The 19,251-nt window shown below is 40.8% G+C and overlaps 1 protein-coding gene across 3 annotated transcripts in view; it reads right to left on the bottom strand.

The window, feature by feature from the left end:
• The window catches only part of pparg (peroxisome proliferator-activated receptor gamma), a 162,580-nt gene that overhangs the window by 142,667 nt on the left and 662 nt on the right, over positions 1 to 19,251 (bottom strand). Inside the window, exon 1 of one of the 3 annotated variants that reach the window (XM_068051832.1) lies at positions 13,977 to 14,410. The exons of the other annotated variants lie outside the window; for them this stretch is intronic. The gene's annotated coding sequence lies outside the window, so the exon portion shown is untranslated. Of the gene's footprint in view, positions 1 to 13,976; positions 14,411 to 19,251 lie in introns of those variants that run through there. 3 annotated transcript variants of the gene reach the window in all.

Consider the following 19,251-nt stretch of genomic DNA (forward strand, 5'->3'; position numbering starts at 1 on the left):
GAAGGTTGTTTCAAAATAAATTAATTATTTACCACATTTGTGCAAAGTGGGAAAGACCACATTCTATTTTTGCTGGATAATAATGCATAGAAACAAACCAAAATTTATTACTCCTTTTAACATACTTTCTGGGGTGCAAACTTTATTCTAAACTAACTGCACAGAATTCAGCCTATATATACAGATTATATTGGGATTTCAAATGAATGTTACAATTCTTCACTGAATCTAGTTGGGAAATTATATGTATTACTAATTCTTGCACTGGCAAAGATCCAACCACTGAAGCAGAAAGGCACTAGATTTATCACAGCTGTATGTGAATATTGTATCAGAGTTCTTCAACTCACACAATAAAATGAGTTCCTTAGCTCCTTCACTGGCCTAAATCTACTAAACGTATAAATAAAAAGACTCTGTACAGCATGAACCCATATTATTGTTTGTCTTGCTTCTACTTTTTGTTTGGTAAACTTTGCTTTCCAATGGTGTGACATTTCTGTGAAAGAGGTATATGTAAATAAGGTGCAATTCAACAAATATATTAGTAAGTAATTAACAGTACCTAGAACCAGAGTTTCTAATTTATTGACAAATACAGAGATCCACAATTCTACATCTAGAATTCAGGAACCTCTTTCATAAAGGGAGTGGGAGCGAAGGAGGAAGTTGGAAATGTACAGCACAGGGGAAACAGGACTAATTTTAGGTTTCAACATTGAAGTTATGTTGGCAGCCTACAAAATACGCTCTGAAAGGAATTCTAGAGTGAACATATTTTAGTTTTGCTCTCTGCTGTCAAAGCCTACTTTCATTATCTTACAATTTAAAATAAGTAAACAAAATGCTCAGCCAAGGCAAAAGATTTAATGACCACTGATTTTCAAATGTTATGAAAAATAACAGAGCAGGAATGTTTCCTAAAGCTCAAATATTGCACAGAGATTTTATAGTGAGCTAAGATTCATTTAGAAATAAAGTTTGTGGGGGTTAATTCTCAGTATTAATGGAGCAATATTATATATTATGAAGTGTTTGATTCAAAACAAAATGCACACACACTGTATATATTTTGAGTTTCAATCAAAATTCTCATTTTGATCATGGGACACGCAGAATGAAATGAGTTTTGAGTTACATATTTCATTGAGGGATTAGGGTGGGGCGTTGGGGGAAGCTGAAGAGGGAAGAGAAGCTCAAAGTTAAAATATCTCACAACTTTCTAAAAACAAAAAGCATGCTGAATTTTGAGATGTTAGTAATAGTTAAAGTATCTACTTTTTGAAATAGTTAAGCTTTTCCTTTTGTCAAGAATTAAAACTAAAATTATGTTCTTTTCCATACTAGCTGTGCATTAACAAAAAAAAACTTCTCATTAATGTTCACATTTCCATTTCACTTGGGTCAAGCACAGTGTACAGCCAAATTATGAAATCCTCAAAAGGTTCAACTGGCAGGAGGTCTCAGTAATACTGGAACCAGTCATGTTAGTCTATTCAATGCCAGGCATCTTAAGCAACATTTAGCCCACCCCTTCTTAAGGTCATGTGTAGGATATTCAGCCGATCATTCGTGCAGAAACATAAATATTTGGACAATTAGTGGTTGGTGTTACGAATATGACCCAAAGGATGTAACCATCATCATCGGATATTGGGAGATTGACTCACCCACCCAACCAATCCCACCTAGCTTTTCCCAGGCAGGAGCATAACCAGCCCAACACAATGTTTTCCATCTACCAGCGATGATCTCAGGGTGACGAGGCGGATCATTTGCACTCAAAGATAAGTCACTGAATTACTCTAGATGAGAAGATGTATAACGAGAGATAAGAAATTCTCCATATTGATTTGCACAGCTAATAAAACATGGTCACCACCATTCAATATAGAAAGTGATCTCGGTCATCTGACCAGTCACAGGTGAGGTAATTTTCAAATAGGGGAACTCGCCAATGCTCTCTATCATTCATGACAATGGCGACGGTGAGAAGATTTCTCATTTTATGGCCAAGATTAGTTAAAAGCCACAGCCTGAATTTTCTCCTCAATTTAAACCCAGACCATGGTGCCACTGCATACATGATGCAATGAGCAATAAAAAATTATTTCAGGCCCATACCTGAGCAGTTGCGATTCTATGTAAGTGCTGCTATTCTGCATGACCATTTAAATGGCTCATGAGCATTAATACGGTGATTTATTTGAGGTTTTTAGGATTTTGAAAGGAATTGATAGGGTAGATGGAGAGAACCTTTTTCTGTTCATGGGAGAGTAAAGGACAAGGCTACATAACCTTAAAATCAGAGCAAGGCCATTCAGGAGAAAAGTTAGGAAACATTTCTTCACACAAAAGGTGGTAAAAGTGCTGAAATCTCACACAAAAAGCAACAGATACTAACTTAATTAATAGATACATTTAAGGGGTAACTAGAGAAGGGAATAGAAGGTTATGCTGATAAATGAGGAAGGATGGCAGGAGGCTCGAGTGGAGCATAAAAGCTAGCATGGACTGATTGGGCTAAATGGCCTGTCTCTGTTTGGTATATTCAATGTAATTCTATGTAATTAATGATTTTAAATCTTCAAAGATACTTCAAATGGTCACCAACTTCCATGTGAACCATTTGGTCGAAAAAGGTAGAACATTAGGTACTAAACTCTAAAACGAGGATGAGAGTCCATAAATATGGATATTTTGACTGTATCATAGAACACTAACAACAACATCTTGTGTTTATATAGCGCCTTTAATGTAATAAAACATTCCATGGCGCTTCACAGGAGCATTATAAAGGAAAACTTAACACCGATATTAGGGCAGATGGCCAAAAACTTGGTCAAAAAGGTACGTTTTAAGCAGCATCTTAAAAGGAGGAAAGAGCAGGAGAGAGGCAGAAGGGTTTAGCGAGGGAATTCCAGAGCTTATGGCCTAGGTAGCTGAAGGCATGCCACCAATGGTGGAGCAATTAAAAATTGGGGATGCTCAAATGGCCAGAATTAGATGAGCGAAAAGTTGTGGGGCTGGAGGAGATTACAGAAATAGGGAGGGACAAGGCCATGGAGGGACTTGAAAACAAGGATGAGAATTTTAAAATGGAGACATTCCTTGACTGAGTTAAAGTAGGTCAGCCAGCAAGGGATGATGGGTGAATGGAATTTGGTGCAAGGACATGGGCACCAGAGTTTTGGATGACCTCAGGTTTACAAGAGGGTAGAATGTGGGAGGCCGAGTGCATTGGAATAGTCAGGTCTAGAGGTAACAAAGGCATGAAAGAGGGACTAGTTTGATAAAGCAGAAGTGAAGTAGAGAAAATTGGACTCTTACAGGACTACAATGGCCTCAACACATATTGATACTTGAAGCCACTACTCAGCACAGTAGCAAAAATTCTGGTCAGTAACATTTCTAATATTCTGAGAACAGAGATGACCCAATAATATGCTAAAATCCATTTAGGGACCAAAGGTGCCTCTGCATCAACACCAGCTTCCCTTAGTACCCTCTCATTTTCTCACATCATCAGGAGTGGGTAGGATAGATGGCCTTGAAAATTGATTCCTTGATTATTTTCGGTTGGTCAAGGCCAAGGGACTTTTCTTTTGCAAGGTATGCCTATTTCTATACACTTGGATTGAGTGATTGCTGGTGAGACGCTTGCTTCACTATAGACTACTATGCCTAGGAGGTGTTCTTGCTTGATTCAAACTTATATGTGCATTCTCAAAGTGCAAAATTAGAAGAATGTAGCAATGAATATTTTGTTCATGAAAAAAAGAATATACAACACAAAAATAAATATTCAAATAGAAGTAATAAAACTATGTTAAGACAATTTTTATATTCCAGTGTGGCACAATCAGAATTCTCTTACCTGTGTATCCAAGAATCAAAAGTAATCAATGCCATAGTAAATCAGATTAAATAGATGACCTCATTAGGACTCTGAAAGAATGAATGAATCTTGGAAGCACTTTGCATATTCAAGCTGCATATATGTAGAAATGAGTCAGATAAATATACCATTCATAACATTGCTGTCCATTGATTTAAGTATTCATTTCTTCCTGGATGTTCTAAATAGTGAGGCCATGAGCTGGCCTACTGGTCACAAGGTAGTCCAAGATGTTATGTCGTTAGTACCCTTTACTATTGATATCGATGCTGCCAATTTAATGATTGGCACCTCAGCGCACCATGCATAGGGATCTACTGGGGTGCCCTTTCATTTGGCATAATTATTGAATCAGGCCACTTTGGAATTTACTATGGTATTTTGCAAAGATGCACCAATGGGGAGATTTTTTTCCTCATCTCTTAGTACCAAAGCAAATCTGTGTTTGTGGGTAGGTTCTTTGTAGTCAAGCATCCTGGTTCTGAAGACCTCTGAAGGGACCAATGTGGAAACAGAACTCACGGTTTAATCTCAGTCGTAAGGTTTGGAGCCACGAAAATGTACTCAATAACTATACTTGAACTGGAGCTACTAACACCAAAACGGAGCGTCTGTGCAGTTTGTCGAGATGGTGGCCAACTTGTTGTTACTTGGTAGTTGTGGACTATATTGGCTAGCAGGTACCACATGGAAATCAAATATTTAGTACACGCAGATAGAATCAATGACAGTAATGAAAAGAAATGTCATAAATGTAAAAACTGTGCAGATACATAAAGAAATAATAAGCTAAAAAAAAAACAATTTTTTTCTACAGATGAGTATGAAAACGAATAAAAGCTCAATTGGCCAGCATTGAATGCTGAATTTATACTTGTGTATGCACATCAGGTTTTTCATAGATTGACTGCCAAGTAAGAATGGCAAACATTTTGTAATCTGACCTTTGATCAGGGAAATTATTCAACTTCTTTTAACTAATTCAATGAACTTTCAGTGAATGTGCACAATATTTCTACCTTACTGCAAAGAAAGCAAGATACAACTTCTGCCGATTTCTCAATATTAAACTGTAAAATGTATAAACAGCATAATTATTTTATTCATTCATGTTTACAATAGACAGCACAGGGCCATCTGAAAAAAGATTTTAAGTTTTTAACATTCACCTTTGAACTGCAAGATGGTATTTGTTTTATCTTTAAATCATTGCTGGGTGTAATGTAATTATGCAGAAGTAATACTTTTATTACACTGACTTTTTTTTTCTCCATTTACTAACTGTGAATGTTTATCAGTTATTCTTTGTTCTGATTGAACAAACAGGGATAACCAGTGTAGGCCTTAGCAGTTCTGCTGTCTTTTTACCCACTTTAAAATTACTGGAAGATCATGTCACTGTGATTAAAAGACTTTACACAGAAACCTGCAACATGACGCCCATTTTAGTAATAAAGCTAACGTGATTGGGTGGCTGTCGAGAAGATTATTTTACATGGCTCTCTAATTCTACAATTCATAGATAACTCCTAGCAAGAAACATAAGGTTAATATCTGAAGGCTAATATAAATGAGCAGAGTGGTCTTATACAAAAAAGCCGAGCAACATTCACCATCATGATTTTTAAAATCAAGAGACATACCACCTTATCCCAGTAAAAACAATGGCTGACACCCCATTCATCGTGTCTTGTCAGAGTGGTTCTATGTAGGGTGTTCGTTCCGAGAGTGCCCGAGAGAAATGGTATAAATGGCACCACACAAGTTATTGCACATTATTGCAGCTCACAATCAGAGATATTCCCAAGAATAATATAGTTCTTCCCTTGCAGAAGAAACTCTAAATTAAATGGAGTTTTTTTTGTATTCCTTACCTTAACCAGAAAAGAAGTATTGTTCTGGGCATGAAAATTACAATACATTCCTTCTGCTGTGATTACTTTCATAAGTAGGAGATGCTGAGTGGAGATGGTGATGTGGTAGTGTTTTCTGTGCTAAAAACAGCCCAGTTCCCTGTTAAATTTGGAGACTCTGTCTTCTCAGTCTATTCTGTCAGTTCTCAACTCTCCCTGTAAACCAGCTAAGTCTAAGCTGTCTGTTTGTCCTCTCTCTTCTGAGTTCCAGTCATGACTCCATCATTGTTCATGCAAACTCCTCTAAATTCACATGATTAAAAGATCCAGCAATCGCAGCAGAAGGAATGTATTGTAATTATCTCATACAATTTCTTTTTCCTGGTTAAAGTAAAGAATACAAAAAATGCATTTAATTTAGAGTTTTTTCTGCAAGGGAAGGACTGTATTATTCTTGGGAATATCTCTGACTGTAAGCTGTTTTTGTCCTGGCACTTGTGATGTATTTATTGGCACACCATCCATGCCTGGTGTATCTGCTAATGTAGATGATACAAGATTTTAAGATAATTGGCAAAAAAATGCAGGGGGCAAATTAGGAGAATTTGTTTTAATACAGTGAGTTGTTACAATCTGGAATGCACTACCTGAAAGGGTGGAGGTGGGTGATTCAATAGTAACTTTCAAAAGGGAATTGAATATATACATGAAAAAGGAAAAATTTTCAGGGCGATGGGGAAAGAGCAGGGCAGTGGTCTAATTAGATAACTCTTTCAAAAGAGCCAACGCAGACAGGATGGGCTGAATGATTCTATGAAGTAACAGAATATTTGTACATATTAGAGAGAAGACACAAAGCCTATATCACATTTTCCAAAAAAGTATTTAAAATATACTATAAAGGCAAGCACTTCTGTTAAAACTACTAACTCTTACATACCGAATAATGTTGTAGACATTCCCCATTCCTATAACGTCTAGAAATTTAGTATTGAGGAAAAACTAACTTCAATCAAAATCTCATGAAAATATAGAGTAGCAGTTATAAAGGCCTCACTCCATCAGTCAAAGAATTCCAAACAAGTAACTTCTCTAATTCAGTCCTCTAATTGGTTGCATTAAACACAATTTCAGAAATGTGACAAAGGGCACTACAACAGATTATAAGATACACTTCTTCAACTCCATAGATAATTGTTTCCTCACAAAAATGAATACTTAGAAGAGAAAGAGAAGCGAATGATACAAAAAAAAACTAAATTCACCCTCCCTTGAACTATCCTATGAGGAGATAAGATCATTTTTATATTTATAATTTTCTCCTAATGAAGACCTGCCATTTTGGGCTTCTGCTCCCTTCGAAGACATTTGAGGAATCCTCCCAGAATTCTTTGTTCCTTTAAGCATTAACATTTCCTGGCCTGTGCTATAACATATGTTACATTATTGGAACTGAAGAACAATTTTTGACTAATCCATTATATTTCACTTAACATGCTTTATTTGCCCTAGCCATACATTCTTATGCTGTTTGCCTTGATGCTAATATTTCCATTCTGTCAGATGACATTCATAAATGAGAGATTACAATGTCAATGAATAAGTCACTTCTCAATTTTTTTGGAGCCCAGTATCTCTCACAAGTAAACCCAGATCTCAGGTACAGCATGGATGTAATTCAAAAGAGAAGCTCCCATCATTTAGCTCTCGCATGAGCTTCAGAAAAACACTACTAGGAAGACAGTCCAGTTCCTAGCAAAATGAATACACAGCACAAAAGTGCTCAAAATAGGGCATTAATTGACAGGGCCATTCAAGGGGCCTATGAAGAGGTGTTGGTGTCGTACATGGAGATGCTCAAGATGCTCTTGTGAGGATTTGGTAGAAGTACGTCTACTCTGTACTGTATTTGGTATGTGATTGCTTGGTGCTATTAAAACTGGAGACAACTGTTCCAGTTGATAAATGAATATAAATTATGACTGAATTACTACTGAAGTTGAACCAAGAGCACCTCAGACGATTACTGTTAATCTGTCTATATAAATAAAAGTCTTGAGTCTGCCATAATTTGAAACCATTAAACATGCAAAACTAACTTTACACTTGCAAATGATTGGCTCAAATATAAACTTACAAAAGGAGTAACAAATCACTACTGACCAGTAGGATACCTAGTATTTTTTTTTTGATTCATTCATGGGACGTGGGCATCATTGGCTAGGACAGCATTTATTGCCCATCCTTAACTGCTCGAGAAGATGGTGGTGTGCTGCCTTCTTGAACCGCTGCAGTCCATATGGGGTAGGTACACCCACAGTGCTATAAGGAAGGGAGTTCTAGGATTTTGACCCAGCGACAGTGTCGAAATGGCAATATGGTTCCAAGTCAGGATGGTGTGTGGCTTGGAGGGGAATTTGCAGGTGGTGGTGTTCCCATGCAACTGCTGCCCTTGTCCTTCTAGTTAGTAGAGGTCGTGGGTTTGGAAAGTGCTGTCTAAGGAGCCTTGGTATGTTGCTGCAGTGCATCTTATAGTTGGTACACACTGCTGCCACTGTGCGTTGCTGGTGGACAGAGTAAATGTTTGTGGACAGAGTGCCAATCAAGTGGGATCTGCTTTGTCCTGGATGGTGTCAAGCTTCTTGAGTGTTGTTGGAGCTGCACCCATCCAGGCAAGCGGAGATTATTCCATCATACTCCTGACTTGTGCCTTGTAGCTGGTGGACAGGCTTTCAGGAGTCAGGAGGTGAGTTACTTGCCGCAGGATTCCTGGTGTCTGACCTGCTCTTGTAGCCATGGTATTCATATGGCTACTCCAGTTCAGTTTCTGGTCAATGGTAATTGTAGTGAACATTGCACAATCATCTGTGAACATCCCCAATGGAGGGAAGGTCATTGATGAAGCAGCTGAAGATGGTTGGGCCGAGGACACTACCCTAAGGAACTCCTGCAGTGATGTCCTGGAGCTGAGGTGATTGACGTCTGACAACCACAGGGGAGGCGGTGGCGTACTGGTATTGTCACTGGACTAGTAACCAGAGACCCAGGTATTGCTCTGGGGACTTGGGTTCGAATCCCACCACAGCAGAAGGTGGAATTTGAATTCAATTAATAAAAAAAAATCTGGAATTTAAAGCTAGTCTAATGATGGCCATCAAACCATTGTCGATTGTTGTAAAAACCCATCTGGTTCACTAATGTCCTTTAGGGAAGGAAATCTGCTGTCCTTACCTAGTCTGGCCTACTTGTGACTCCAGATCCACAGCAATGTGGTTGACTCATACATGCCTTTGAAATGGCCTAGCAAGCCACTCAGTTCAAGGGCAATTAGGGATGGGCAATAAATGCTGGGCTGGCATCCCAAGAAAGAATAAAAAAAGAAATTAAAAAAAAACCACAGCCATCTTCCTTTGCGCTAGGTATGACACCAACCAGCTGACAGTTTTCCCCGATTCCCACTGATCCCAGTTTTGCTAGGGCTCCTTGATGCCAGACTCGGTCAAATGCTGCCATGATGTCAAGGGCAGTCACTCTCACCTCACCTCCTGAGTTCAGCTCTTTGTCCATGTTTGAACCAAGGCTGTAATGAGGTCAGGAGCTGAGTGGCCCTGGCAGAACCCAAACTGAGCGTCACTGAGCAGGTTATTGCTAAGCAAGTGCCGCTTGATTGCACTGTCGGCGGGACACCTTCCATCACTTTACTAATGATTGAGAGTAGACTGATGGGGCAGTAATTGGCCAGGTTGAATTTGTTCTGCTTTGTGTGTACAGGACATACCTGGGCAATTTTCCACATTGCCGGGTAAATGCCAGTGTTGTAGCTGTACTGGAACAGCTTGGCTAGAGACGCGGCAAGTTCTGGAGCACAGGTCTTTAGTACTATGTAATATGTAGTAAGCAGTTAAAAAAACTACCAATCAAAAATCAGCAATCCATATATATCTACGAAAAATGAGAAGTGGAAACAAAGTACAAATTCCATATTAGATATAAAAGTGGTGAGTGGCCTCAGGATTGCAAAAGCACTACACGTGCGGTGAACATAATGGTCCAGAATTGGCTAGAAAACAATGCAATTTGCTGGGTGAAGAGGAAACGATACCTCGCAATAACAACAGCTCATCGTTAACCTCCCAGTGAAACTCAAGAAATTGTTACATTTACTCACAGGGATCAGTGCTGGGGCCTCAACTGTTTAAAATTTATATAAATGACTTGGATAAAGGGACTGAGAAAGATAGGTAGGAAAGTAAGTTGTGAAGAGGACACAAGGAGGCTACAAAGGGATCTTCTTCTTTGGCCTCCTTGTCTCGAGAGACAATGGGTAAGTGCTTGGAGGTGGTCAATGGTTTGTGAAATAGCGCATGGAGTGCCTGTAAAGGCCAATTCTAGAGTGACAGACTCTTCCACAGGTGCTGCAGATAAAATTGGTTGTTGGGGCTGTTACACAGTTGGCTCGACCCTTGCGCTTCTGTCTTCTCTCCTGTCAATTGCTAAGTCTCTTCGACTCCCGACTTTATGGCTGTCCACCAGCTCTGGCGATCACTGGCAACTGACCCCCACGACTTGTGATCAATGTCACAGGCCTTCATGTCGCATTTGCAGACATCTTTAAAGCTGAGACATGGACGGCTGGTGGGTCTGATACCAGTGACAAGCTCGCTATACAATGTGTCCTTGGGGATCCTGCCATCTCCCATGCGGCTCACCTGGCCAAGCTATCTCAAGCGCCGCTGGCTCAGTAGGGTGTATATGCTGGGGATGTTGGCCGCCTTGAGGACTTCTGCATTGGAGATACGGTCCTGCCACCTGATGCCAAGGATTCTCCGGAGGCAGCGAAGATGGAATGAATTGAGATGTTGCTCTTGGCTAACATACGTTGTCCAGGCCTCGCTGTTGTAGAGCGAGGTACTGAGGACACAGGCTTGAAACACTCGGACTTTTGTGTTCCATGTCAGTGTGCTGTTTTCCCACACCCTCTTGGCCAATCTGGACATAGCAGTGGAAACCTTTCCCATGCGCTTGTTGATTTCTGCATCGAGAGACAGGTTACTGGTGATAGTTGAGCCTAGGCAGGTGATCTCTTGAACCACTTCCAGAGCGTGGTCGCCGATATTGATGGATGGAGCATTTCTGACATTCTGTCCCATGATGTTCGTTTTCTTGAGGCTGATGGTTGGGCCAACTTTGTTGCAGGCAGCTGCAATCCTGTCGATGAGTCTCTGCAGACACTCTTCTGTGTGGGATGATACTGAAGCATCGTCAGCAATGAGGAGTTCTCTGATGAGGACCTTCTGTACTTTGGTCTTCGCTCTTAGACAGGCAAGGTTGAACAACCTGCCATCTGATCTTGTGTGGAGGAAAATTCCTTCTTCTGAAGATTTGAACGCATGAGAGAGCAGCAGGGAGAAGATCCCAAACAGTGTAGGTGCGAGAACACGGCCCTGTTTCACTCCACTCAGGATCGGAAAGGGGTCTGATGAGGCGCCGCTATGCTGAATTGTGCCTTTCATATTGTCATGGAATGAGGTGATGATACTTAGTAACTTTGGTGGACATCCAATCTTTGCTAGTAGTCTGAAGAGACCACGTCTGCTGACGAGGTCAAAGGCTTTGGTGAGATCTATGAAAGCAACATAGAGGGGCATCTGTTGTTCACGGCATTTCTCCTGTAGCTGGCGAAGGGAGAACAGCATGTCAATGGTGGATCTCTCTGCTCGAAAGCCACACTGTGCCTCAGGGTAGACATGCTCAGCCAGCTTCTGGAGCCTGTTTAAAATGACTCAAGGGAAGTCTTTCCCCACTATGCTGAGCAGGGAGATTCCACAGTAGTTGTAGCAGTCACCGCTGTCTCCCTTGTTCTTATAGAAGGTGATGATATTGGTACTGCTCCCTCATCCCAGCACAGGCAAAGCAGTTCATGGAGTGCTGAGGGTATAGCAGGTTGGCACTCTTGATTATTTCAGGGGTAATGCTGTCCTTCCCAGGGGCTTTTCCACTGGCGAGAGAATCAATGGCATCACTAAGTTTTGATTTTGTCCATGACTGGCAGAGACTGGGCTGCATTGAGGGCAGTCTCAGTGACAACATTTTCCCTGGAGTACAGTTCTAAGTAGTGCTCCACCCAGCGGTCCATTTGCTTGCGTTGGTCAGTGATTGTGTCCCCTGATTTAGACTTGAGCGGGGGGCGATCTTCCTGATAGTTGGCCCAAAAGCTCTCTTAATGCCATCATACATTCCTCTGATGTTTCTGTTGTCGGAGGCCAACTGAATACGACTGCAAAGGTGTTGCCAGTAGTCATTTGCACAGCGCCTGGCTGTTCTTTGTGCAGCGTTTCTGGCTGCTTTAAGTGCTACGGATGTTGAACTACAAGAAAGCCCCCAGTGAGTTAACAGTGCAATGCGCTTAGCGGCGATGAAACCAGTCTGCATTCTGCTTCTCATGTTTGCCATTGGTGGTCATTGCTGAGTCATAGATGGGTCTCTGATGTGGGCCAATGTGGTCTCTGCATCCCTGTAGGAGTGTTTTGAAGGGCTTTTTCAAGTGAATTTAGAAACTTATGTAACCGCTGTGGATAAGAAATTCTGTTAGTGTTGATGCGTGGGCGGCCCTTCTGCTTGATAATAGATAGGTTAAGTGAGTGGGCAAAGACCTGGCAAATGGAGTATAATGTGGGAAAATGTGAAATTGTCCATTTTGGCAGGAAGAATAAAAAAGCATATTATCTAAATGGTGAGAGATTGCAGAGCTCTGCGACACAGAGAGATCTGGGTGGCCTAGTGCATGGACCGCAAAAGATTAGTATGCAGGTTCAGCAAGTAATTCAGAAAGCTAAAGGACTGTCATCATTTATTGCGAGAGATTGAATATAAAAGTAGGGAGGTTATGCTTCAGCTATACAGGGCATTGGTGAGACCACATCAGGCGTTTTGTGGACTGTATTGGTCTCCTTATTTAAGGAAGGATGTAAATGCGTTGGAGGCAGTTCAGAGAAGGTTTACTAGACTAATATGTGGAATGGGCAGGTTGTCTTATGAGGAAAGATTGGACAGACTGGGCTCGGATTTTAGAAGAGTAAGAGGTGACTTGATTGAAACATTTAAGAGCCTGAGGGGTCTTGGCAGGGTGGATGTGAAAAGGATGTTTCCCCTTGTGGGAGAATCTAGAACTAGGGGTCACTGTTTAAAAATAAGGGGTCGCCCATTTAAGACAGAGATGAGGAGAAATTTTTTCTCTCAGAGGGTCATGAGTCTTTGGAACTCTCTTCCTCAAAAGGCGGTGGAAGCAGTCTTTGAATATTTTTAAGGCAGAGTTAGTCAGATTCTTGTTAAGCAAGGAAGTGAAAGGTTATTGGGGTAGGTGGGAATGTGGAGTCGAGGTTACAATCAGATCAGCCATGATCTTATTGAATGGCGGAGCAGGCTTGAGGGGCCGAGTGGCCTACACCTGCTCCTAATTTGTATGTAAGTGTGCATTAAACTAACCACAAAAAGTTAGGGCTTGTACTTAGCAGTGTAAGGATCCTTCTAATGCCACTCAACCTCTCTGGCTCAGAAAGAGAACATTTTAAACTGCGGAGTCTCATTCTGGCAGGTAAATTGTTCTTAGAGATTTTAAAACTTTTAAATGAATTCTTACTTTTCCTTCCAGTCTTTTTTTCTCTATCCAAATCTTTCCTTTTTATTTCTCTTTCTGTACTCAATTTGACAAATTCAGTTTATTTCCTTCTCCCTGTTCTTCTCCTTAAATCTCATTGGTTAAGCAGATAGACTATTGGCCCTGTCGTTCACCAAGATCCCAGATGCCCTGTTGTCCCTGCCTGTCATTACCAGCCCACACTCCCAGCAATTTGTGGCACAGAATAACGAGCTGAGAGGAGAGGGAAAAGTTCTAACTGAGGGGGCATGTCCACTTCAGCAAATGCTGAGCTACTGTTACGTGACTAATTGAGCACTTATGGGCAAGTACCCAACGTGACGTCCCAAACTGTAGCTTCAATGATCCTCAGGTGCTCCTTTCTGAAATGGTCACAATGCAACCGGCAAACCCAAAGACACAAAATAGTCAATAATAACCTGAATCTATTAGCTGTTAATTCGCAGAGCAGTTGTAAAAATAAATGCACCTTTCTCACAGTATGTTCGTGAAGTTTGTAGAGTCAGCCTCAGAAATGAGATGCAATAGCAACAGAATTATTGCCGTCTAAAATACAACGATTACTCACATGGAAACAAGAATGAAGTAGAGCGCTGTTCACAATCACGAGAACCTGAACAATACAATGCGCAAGTGGAAGCGACTGTGGAGCAGGGTTCGAGCCGCAGTCAGTGGGAATCGCGGAGAAGCGCTGTCTTGTAGTTCTGGAACTGGAGAAAGTGAGTAGTGTGGAGAAGGGCAATAGTAAAGAAACTGAGGTCCAAAAAAACAGCGCAAGTCTGTCGCTTAAGCACTCTCCCCAATCGCCGGAAATCACGGCAATCCAACACCTCAAACTCATTGGCATCAATTCATTAAAGGAAACTCAAGGAGAAAATCAAATCCTCTCCCGTACTTCGTCTAAATCTTCTCGCATCAAATCTTGAATTCAAACTGCAAAGCAACAGCAAGTCTGAGCAGCCCCTTCCAGTGAGCCTTGACTGTGAGCATAACAGCAAAGTTTGCATTAACTTGCCGAACAAAGTACCAGTCCACCTCCTAGTTTTAAGAAGAAATCATTCATGGGAGGTGCAACTAAGTCGCTTGGTTGGCCATTTCAATTGAAAGGGCAATTCAGGGTCAACCACATTACTGTGGGTCGGGAGTCACATGTAGCTCAGACCAGGTAAGAACAGGAGATTTCCTTCTCTGAAAGACATTAGTGAGCATCAATTCCTGAACTGAACAGCAAACTCAGCTTAATCTTCAAGCACCACCACTGAGCAGTGATGCTTGGATTGTTTACTAGACTCGCATTCACCCCAACTCCCCCCAGAACAGAAATGTTTAATTGGACCAGAAATCTTACTCCCCTCCCGCCAGCAGAAATTGAGGCATACGACTGCAAACCTATATTTATACTTAACACCCACAACCTCCTCCCCACCCCCCTCAATCAACTGAACAGAGGATGTCAGACCGTATCACAAACCAAAGAATAACTCCACCCACCCCCAGAATGGAAATGCTGTTTGGCCCAAACTCCTCTGCCCCATGAGCAGAATTTTCAGGATAGGAGTACAAATCCTCATTGAACTATCCTCTGCGGCAAGCATAATTATTGGGATCTGACCCCAACTCCAACGGATTTCCTCCTCCCAGCCAGCAGAGATAGCACAATGCACCCTGCAGAGCTGAGCATCCCTACGGCGCAGCAGTATTTACAGAAAACCCCAACCCCATGTTTGTTCTTTCCCACAACACCGTCTCTCCCTTTCTATGCTCCTTCCTCATCCTCCTTCTCTCCCTTGCCTTCACCTGCCTATCAACTCGCTGCCCTCCATCCCTCACTTTCTCCCCTCTATCATCCCCCTCCCTCATACTCCCCTTTCTTTCCAATTGCATTTTTGATCAGGTGTGCCTATCACTGTCACATTGCAGTTGGGAAGTAGTTAGATAGCAGGAACATAATAGCTGGAGTTTGCCTGTACATTGAAACTATAAATTGGCAATGTACATTGCATAACATGGCATGAATACCACAAATTAATTTAAAAAATATGATAGATTGCAGTTCAAATCTACAAATTTCCCAAGAGAATAAAGTAACCATAATATGCTGCTTACCCAGAAAGTTACAGAAACCAATTACATCAGCAACACTTCACAAAAAAAGCTACAACACAGGTGCTTATTTAAGAGCAAATCTTTATTTAAATGACTGTTTCCAAGCCAGCTTTAAATACTTCATCTTAAATTGACTCAGACATGGAACATTCCGACAATTATTAAATGGCTGTTGAACATACAAACATACGAATTAGGAGCAGGAGTAGACCACTCGGTCCCTCAAGCCTGCTCTGCCATTCAATAAGATTGGATTGTAACCACAACTCCACATTTCCGCCTACCCCCGATAACCTTTCACCCACTCGCTTATCAAGAATCTATCTAACTCTGCCTTAAAAATATTCAAAGACTCTGCTACCACTGCCTTTTGAGGAAGAGAGTTCCAAAGACTCACGACCCTCAGAGAAAAAAAATTCTCCTCATCTCTGTCTTAAACGGGCGACCCCTTATTTTTAAACAATGACCCCTAGTTCTAGATTCTCCCACAATAGGAAACATCCTTTCCATATCCACCCTGTCAAGACCCCTCGGGTTCTTATATGTTTTAATCAAGTTGCCTCTTACTCTTCTAAACTCCAGCGGATACAAGCCTAGCCTGTCCAACCTTTCCTCGTAAGACAACCTGCCCATTAGTATTAGTCCAGTAAACTTTCTCTGAATTGCTTCCAACGCATTTACATCCTTCCTTAAATAAGGAGACAAATACTGTAGACAGTACTCCAGATGTGGTCTCACTAATGCCCTGTATAACTGAAGCATAACCTCCTTACTTTTGTATTCAATTCCCCTAGCAATAAACGATAACATTCTATTAACTTTCCTAATTACTTGCTGAACCTTTTGGCACTGTACCCCAGAAAGGGGCAAGACCTTCAGGAAAGGAGGGATGAAAATTTGTGTGCCACGGGTAGATGATTGTCATGTCACATGTTTGTAGATTTCACAGCACCCAGTCGAAAAACAATTTAGATATAAGTGCTATTAACAGTCCAAATTAAGTAGTGACCACTCTCAATTTTCATCTTTCAAGAATAATGCAAAAGGATGAAATCACAACAAATTAAATTTAGCAATGTACAATGTTGTTCGGTGAGCTGTATCTTTAATAGCAATTTATAGGGGAAATGGAGAATCCAAACCTTCACTTTCTTCGAGCAGAGGTTTTATTATATAAAGAATTACCAGATAATGTTATAAAGAATAATGAAAGAAAAAGCATCTCATAAAAGATAAATTACTTAAAGTAAGAGTCATGTTATGATGAATTGTATGATTAGCACATCACAACCCAAGTTTAGTATTTCTGAAGTTCTGATAGTGTTTTGAAACTATAGGTTTTTCTAATGGGGCAGATAAACTCTCTTCAGTCTATTTGAGACAGTTGCAATACATTGTTATGACGAGGTGAGAAAGGGGTCTAGGATTCCCTCTCAGCCTTCATCTGGTCTTACCGCAACAGGGTTTAATTTTAAACACACCGTTTGTTTTTTCGCTCCCCCTTAGTGAATCCTTGTTCACTAACTTCCAATTATAATGCAACGAAACTAGCCAAACAGGTTTTCTTAGGTTTAATGAAAAAAGGTTGCACTTTATTAAACTTAAATTCTAATTTGGTTAACGCCTATGGATACATGACATGCCCACGCTAGCATGCATATGCAATACACATATATGAATAGAGACAGAAAAGAGAAGAAATAATGTGGAAAAGTTTGAGGCACTATCTGAAGATGGTTTTGGTTACTGTTCTTCGAGCTCGCTGTAAAGAGTGCTCTCTTCTCATACAGTATAAACTTGTTCCCTAACATTAGTATTCTTGTGGATTGTCCCGATGAGTGCAAGATGAAAAGCTTCGACAACATGTCCCTATTTTCAGCAATACTCAAGTTCTGTACTACCAAACGACTATTTGTAGAAAGGTCTTTCTTCTGGTAGCTGACATTTTTGTTTGAAAGGTATGACAAAAGGTCTTGAGAGTGTGTCAAAATTTGCAGAGGCCCCCAAATAGAAAAGTATGAAGACCATTGCTCAAACTTACCACTAATCTGTTTTTTATATAGAAAACAATAAAAGTCTAGGTAGTATAGCGTATTTTACGTTGTCATATTTCCTGTCATACAATTTCTACAGGTGTGCTTTAATTACAATATTCTAACTCTTGTCTCATTCCCTTTATAGGATGTGAACTTGAAGGAAGTCAGCAATAGCATAAGTATTATAGGTAAGGCAAAACTAAAGGTGAAAACCAACAATATAAACTTAAACCGTAAATATTATAAAATGGCTCTGTCTTAAATTGTTGTACTTAATAGGTTTTTTGTTAAAAAAACCTTTTCTGTACTTATATGGGGCATCAGTAAATACATTGCTTCTATCTGAAGCCACTACAATTTATTGACTATAAAATGCTGTCAGATCTATACAAGATCAGAAATCCTGGAAATGCTCAGCAGGTTTGGCAGCATCTGTGGAGAGAGAAACAGGGTTATCGGGCAGAATTTTCCCAGACCTGTGGAAGTGACTTTAAAGGCTGGCGTGGGTAGGGGGGGTGGGCAGAAAATTTAGAAAAAAGAATCAGGTTGGGTCTCCAACATGTTCCCATCTCCTCGTGAAGTTTTTGGAGGTAGCTTCAGGGAGATGACAGCTACCCACCTGGCATTGGCTAGAAGCCAATGAAAGTAATTATTGAGTCAATTAGCAGCCATTTTTAGAAGGAAATTAAATTTTCCTGACGGGGCATGGGACCCCCGCTTTGTCTGCAGCACACTTACTCACAGGAGGTGAGAGCGCCCTGAGATGCATATGCAATGTTCACTTTGAATTACCAAATTGGCAATCCTCAGGCCATCCGCTGGATTCACCGTAGAGTACTGGGCATGAGGGATTGGCTGCTGGTCCCATCATCAGTATGGTGTCTCCATCTTGTGCTGCCCGCTCCTACTCCATGCAGTTCATCATCACCCAGCCTTCATGGGGTGCTGCCAGCTGACCTTCACATCGGGCGCTCTGATTAACCCTCCCCCGTCCCTGAGCCCCACGCCATCCCTATTTGGATGGCAAACATGGAGGTGGCCTGCTAATTGGCCACCATTTGTAAAATTAAGCCGGCCGCAGTAAGTGGAGTCAGCACCTGGAAATGGTCATGCCTCCCAATTTTTTTCTAAATTGGCAAAATTCAGCCCAATGTTTCAAGTCTATGACCTTTCATCAGACCTGTATAGTTCAGTGTACAACATATGGTTTGAAAGTGAGTTGCAATATTAGTAACATTTTGAACCACTCAAATGTAATTTCTTTGTCTGATATTTTAATGTCATTAATGGATTTATTTCAAAAAAGTTAAGCACCTTTGTGAAAATACCAAACGGAAGAACTTCATATGAATGGTAATATTTCACAGAACAATTTCAATTGTTTCTGTCTTATCATGAAAAATGTTCAGACCACTGAATAATAATTGTTTTTCCTGCGTAACATTTCAGTGTCCTTATTGGAGGTTTTTGTGGAGAAATAGACAATGATAATATTATGATCCTAGTTAACCTCCATCCTCATCTATGCTAAGCACCTGTAGAAGACCAAGTGTCAGATACAGTAACCTGGATAATGCGATATACCACAGCTACATGACTTAGTGCTGTGTCATGAGCTATCAAGTAGGCTTACCGTACTCTATGTAAAGTTATTATTTAGGGCTTCTGAAATGAGCTCAATTAATTAGTGAAAAGAAATAA

This window comes from Heterodontus francisci, chromosome 19 (genome assembly GCF_036365525.1).
Source record: "Heterodontus francisci isolate sHetFra1 chromosome 19, sHetFra1.hap1, whole genome shotgun sequence".
NCBI classification, from domain to species: Eukaryota; Metazoa; Chordata; class Chondrichthyes; order Heterodontiformes; family Heterodontidae; genus Heterodontus; species Heterodontus francisci.